The sequence below is a fragment of the Urocitellus parryii genome, unplaced genomic scaffold (genome assembly GCF_045843805.1).
Source record: "Urocitellus parryii isolate mUroPar1 unplaced genomic scaffold, mUroPar1.hap1 Scaffold_4363, whole genome shotgun sequence".
In the NCBI taxonomy this organism is placed as follows: Eukaryota; Metazoa; Chordata; class Mammalia; order Rodentia; family Sciuridae; genus Urocitellus; species Urocitellus parryii.
Window position 1 is genome coordinate 12501 of NW_027553889.1, and position 5627 is coordinate 18127.

The following is a 5627-nucleotide window of genomic DNA, read 5'->3' on the forward strand; positions in this document are numbered from 1 at the left end:
CTCTCTCCCCCTCTCTCTCTCCCCTCCACCCCCCCAGGTCGACCAGTACACCCTCAACGAAAGAGGTCGACCAGTTGTCTCAATGTGAATTCTGCCTGTGTGACTAACAGTATTGGTGTTTCTCCTTTGACTCGGTTCGGTGTGGGACTGGGACCACCGCTACCTGGACATTCGACGCTAGCACTCTACCTACTGAGGTATATTCACAGCCCAGCCAGCCCTAGATGATTGGTTTTCTTTTTTCCTTTATTGGGGGGGGGGGAGGGGGGCTTGTTTGATTGCCGCGCAGCTTTACATTTCTTCTCTCTCCCCTCCTCCTCGCAGGTTGACCAGTTGGCCGGTGTGCCCCAGAACGACTGAGGTCCACCAGTTGTCCACTGGAGGACTTCGATTCTTTTTTTTTTTCTCTTTATGTAGTATGTATAGAGGTCGATCAGTTGTCCTAACATAAGCGGACGGGGATTGGGGCCGAACTGGGTGTGCATTTATGCACGCCTTTTTTTTTTTTTTTTTTTCTTTCTTTCTTCCTTCCTTCCTTCCTTCCTTCCTTCTTTCTTTCTTGTTTTTTCTTTCTTGTTTTTGTTTTTTTTTAATATTTAGTGTTTAGTTTTCGGGGGACCCAACATCTTTATTTTTATTATTATTATTATTTTTTAAACTTTTTTTTTTAAATTTTGTTTTGAAAGAAAGAAAGAAAGAGAGAGAGAGAGAGAGAGAAGAGAATTATTTAATATTTATTTTTCAGTTTTTGGCGGACACAACATGGTTGTATGTTGTATGTGGTGCTGAGGATCGAACCCGGGCCGGCCGCACGCACGCACGCACGCACGCCAGGCGAGCACACTACCGCTTGAGCCACATCCCCAGCCCTAAACTTATTTATTTTAGTTTTTATTTGGTGCGATCTAACCCGGCGCCCCATGCTACCAGTTGAGCCACACACCCAGCCCCTAAGTTTTCCCCTTCCCCTTCCTCCCACTCTCTCTCTCTCTCTCTCTCTCTCTCTCTCTCTCTCTCTCTCTCTCTCCCCCCCTCCCTCCCTCCCTCCCTCCCTCCCTCCCCTCTTCCTGTTGCTGAAAGAGCTTGGCCCAATCCAATAAGGATGGCAAGGTCTTGAGACACAGGAAAAAAGGCTTATGGCAGCGCTGGCAAAGCAAAAACATGGGGACTCTGGTCCCCAAAGACTGTGATTCTGCACCTCAGCAACAACAGGAGGTTTCGTAGAGGAGATTCAAAGGCCACCTTGCACTTCTTCCTGGCCGCAGTTGTAATTCGGCTTCTTACTTTTGATAAGACTCATTTCTGACATCCTCTGGTCTCCAAAGTCTACATGACATCCTTGACTATGCTGGGCGTGGACTCAAGGACAGATAAGTCTGCCTAAAACAGGGAAGAAAGGTGATATGATTCCCCCTGGATTGAATCCAGAAGTGCCTAACCACCACCACCACCACGGAGTTACACCTCGATTTTTTTTTTTTTTTTTTTTTTTTGAGAAGGGGTGTCCCCCTATTGCTCACCTGTGGTGGTGTTATCACATGGGGTGAGGGGGGTGTCCTTCCCCTTCCCTCTCCTGTCTCTCTATTTGCTGGTTAAAGCTCGAGGTCTCTGGAGGTTGCCTGAGTACTCCCAGGACCTCACTTTCTCTTGTGAGTAGCTGAGGTGGTGGTTGCTGGACACTGTCTCACCATTCTGATCTTTCACTACTCTTACTGTTCTCTTCCAGGACCTTTGGATCGACTTCCTTCTTCCAAGGATGGTGGAATGATGACAAAGGTGATGGTATTGGAGATTTGGGACTCCCCCCCCCCCCCCCCCCCGGGGTGGTGGTGGTGGTGGTGGTGGTGGTGGTGGTTGTTTTTCCTCCTGGATGGCTGTCAAACCTGCAGCAGCACACACATCGGTCCATCTCGAAGTGGAGAATCTCTAAAGGATCTTCAGGGAAAGCGTGGACAAGGAGGATTCAGTCCCGGGAGACACGAGATGGGAAATTCCCCCCCCCCCCCCATTTCTTCTGGAAAATACCTAATACCAATAAAGGCAGGACAAAATGCAGCACAGGCTGGCTGGCTGAGGTTTATATATCGCCGAGTAGGTCTACAGGTAAAATTGGATCCCAGAGCAACTGTGCAGTTACTCAGGGTCCTTCCCTTTCCCAGCTGTCCGTCCGTGTCCCCTATCGGACGGACCCAAGCTGCTCCCTCCCCTAAGGCTTTCTCAGTTGGCTAATCCTCCACACTTAGGAGTGGTGAAGGTGGGACACACGTTTTAGGCTTGCTTGGCTTCTTCAGTCGGATCTCATCTTGCCACCGGGTCAGAAACACAAGCATATACACTTGGATGTTTCCACCCTGTGGAACTTGGGAGTTCACAGTGAGTGAGTGGTCTGCGGTCTCAAAAGGGCAGCCTCGTTGGTTGCAGTCACTGAACGCTAGGTGGCGCAAAGCTACCGTCATTTTGCAAGGCCTGCCTGAGTTCCATTTCCAGTTTCGATATCATCTATCTACATGTATAGACATAGATAGACAGATAGACAGACAGACTTAGATATCTATATCTATATCCATGTACAGATCACTAAGCTGCAAGCCGCCGCGTCATGTCTTCCTCTCTTCCCTCAGCCTACTGAGTCCCTGGAAAGACAGATGGGCAAGGGCCTCAGTGCCCGCTCTGTTGTTCCCCCGCCCCCCCCCACACACACAGTAAAGTCCTGGAAGCACTGGGCGGTGGGGGGGACATACCGCTGGTATCTGATCACTTTCCTTAGCCTTTAACATGCCCCACCTAGGAGATAGCTTCTGTGCCTCTGCCCGACCCTTGGAATTTGAACTATAATCCTACACTTCCCCCATCCCACTCACTCCAATTCCCCAGCAGTAGTCGCTCCCAAGGCTGTCACCACTAGAGGTCCAAGGTAAACACCTTCCCTCCCCCACCCCTGAGAGTTATGAGGGAGGGCCTGGATGAGGTTAAGAGAGAAACAAACCAAAACAGTGATGTTTCCCGTTTGTGTGTGTGTGTGTGTGTGTGTGTGTGTGTGTGTGTGTGTCTGTGTGTGTGTGTGTGTGTGTGTGTGTCTGTGTGTGTCTCCAGTGTGTACCTGTCTGCGCACCAAACCCAAGCAGGATGGATTCGGGCCTGGGGGAAGGAGAGGGAGGCCCTTCCTGGGTTTACTTTCTGGGGAAGAAGAGACAAAGGAAAAAAGGTGAGGGTGTTGCCCAGCAATCAAGACCGTCTGTGGACCAATGCCCAAGGCCCTGCCCTGGGTTTCTTCCCCAGCCTAGCATCACAAAAGAAACAAAAGTAGTGAACAAAGAGAGACTCAAACAACCCAAACAGGCAAGGAAATCTCATCTCAAAGTGCCCATGGGAAACGGGGGAAAAAAAGAATAAAGAAAAAAAGAAAAAAAAAAAAAAAAAAACAAGATGCCTCCCGTGCTGGGCTGGACAGCGTTAGAGCGCTCGCCTAGCATATTCGAGGCCCTGGGTTCGATCCTCAGCTCCAGAGAAAAAGAAATTAATAACACAAACGCATTCTTTACAACTAGGCCAAATAAATAAATAAAAGAAATCAAGACACTAGAAGAGACCTTGCCCACACAGAAAAAGGGCAGGGCGGGGTGGGGTGGGGTGGGGGGGTGGGGGGGGAGATCGCCATGGAAATCACTCTACCCTTGGCATTCCAATAGCCGAATACATCTCCCCATACTCATGTCAGGGTTTCCTTGGTGGGGATGGAACCGGAAACCAGCCCCTCCCTCACGCAGGCTCATCATGGACCCTGGAAAACTGGGGACTGAACACACAGTTTGCCACTGAGCTAAACCAACATCCCCTTTTTATAAAGATATTTTTATACATTTTTGGTAAATCCATTGATTTATGAGTTGAACCCAGAAGCACTCACTTGACCACTGACTGAGCCACATCCTCATATTCAATTTATCTATCTATCTATTTGTTTGTTTTCTTGCTTGCTTGCTTGCTTGCTTGCTCTTGTTCTAGTTAAAGCTTGGTCCCGGGGTTTCAAAAACTGACTTCCAGACCACTCGCGTATAAAGGAATCAAGCCTTTATGAAAACACAACTAGCGGCGACTGACCAGAAGAACATACAGCTGTTCCCCTGACCAGCCTCAAACAATTGCAAGGGTGCTCCTTATAAGCCTGAAACCGGCAAAAGGGACGTTTTGGAGGGAGGGGGCGTCTAGCTAATGCAAGCAAGCCAAGTTACAGAAGCTGGAGAGTGAAGTCAGGCGGAGGGACGCTCAGCCAATCACAATCAGCCTAGCCACTCCAGTGACAGAAGCATAGCCCCGTTAGGGGCTAGTTACAGAAACAACGTCCCATGTCCTTAAAGTTTTCTATAGCAAAAGGAAAAGAACATCTTGCCCCAGTCATGACCCTTCTACTCGGCCTGGTTGTTTTACAGAATGGAGACGTAAAACAAAACAGAGTCCCATTTGCTTTTACTATCACAAATTTTCTTTTGGAGACAGGGGTCTCTCGAGGTTACTTTCGCCATGAGCTTACAATCCTTCTCTCAACCTCCTCCTGATCCTCTTGGGGGGTGGGGGGTGGGGGACAGACATGAACCCCCAACCCATGCCTGGCTAAGCCTTGCATTTTAATTTTTTTCCCCTTTAATTTTTTGAGTTGTAGATGGATGGACACAATATCTTTACCTTATTGGCTTGTTTGTCCCTTTGTTTTTGGTTCTGTGGTGCTCAGGATCAGGATCGAATCCACCGCTCCACACCTCCCAGGCCAGTGCTCTACTGCCGAGCTAAAACCCTAGCCCAAGCTTTGCATTCTAGAATGCATACATTTCCTTCTGCGCTGAAGGAACACAGACACATTTATTGTACAACAAGCCCAGAGATCTTCACATCACAGTTGCCTAGAAGTCCTACATACAGTCGTTGACCTTTGACTTTGGAAGCCACGTTCAGAATCTATGACTCTGGGGCTGGAGATGTGGCTCAGCGGTAGTGCGCTCGCCTGGCATGCGTGCGGCCCGGGTTCGATCCTCAGCACCACATACCAACAAAGATGTTGTGTCTGCCGAGAACTAAAAAATAAATATTAAAAATTCTCTCTCTCTCTCTCTCTCTCTCTCTCTCTCTCTCTCTCCTCTCTCACTCTCTCTTAAAAAAAAAAAAAAAAAAAAAGAATCTATGACTCTGGCCAGATAACTGCCACGATGTGGTTTTTGCTCACCAACAGTTGGACCTAGGTGAACAGCTTGGACACAAGTGGACAAATACTCTTATGCATTCAGGACACAGTGCCACTCGCCTGCTACAGGAGTGTTCTTTCAACAAACGATCACAAAACAAACCCTTACTTATCCAATCAAAACTAACAGATGTGAAAACTGGTCATTAATGGCACAGATCTTTTTATTTATTTTTTATTTTTTAGAGAGAGTGTGAGAGTGAGAGAGAGAGAGAGAGAGAGAGAGAGAGAGAGAGATTTTTAATATCTATCTATCTATCTATCTATCTATCTATCTAGTTAGTTAGTTAGTTAGTTTTCGGCGGACACAACATCTTTGTTGGTATGTGGTGCTGAGGATGGAACCCGGGCCGCACACATGCCAGGGGAGCGTGCTACCGCTTGAGCCACA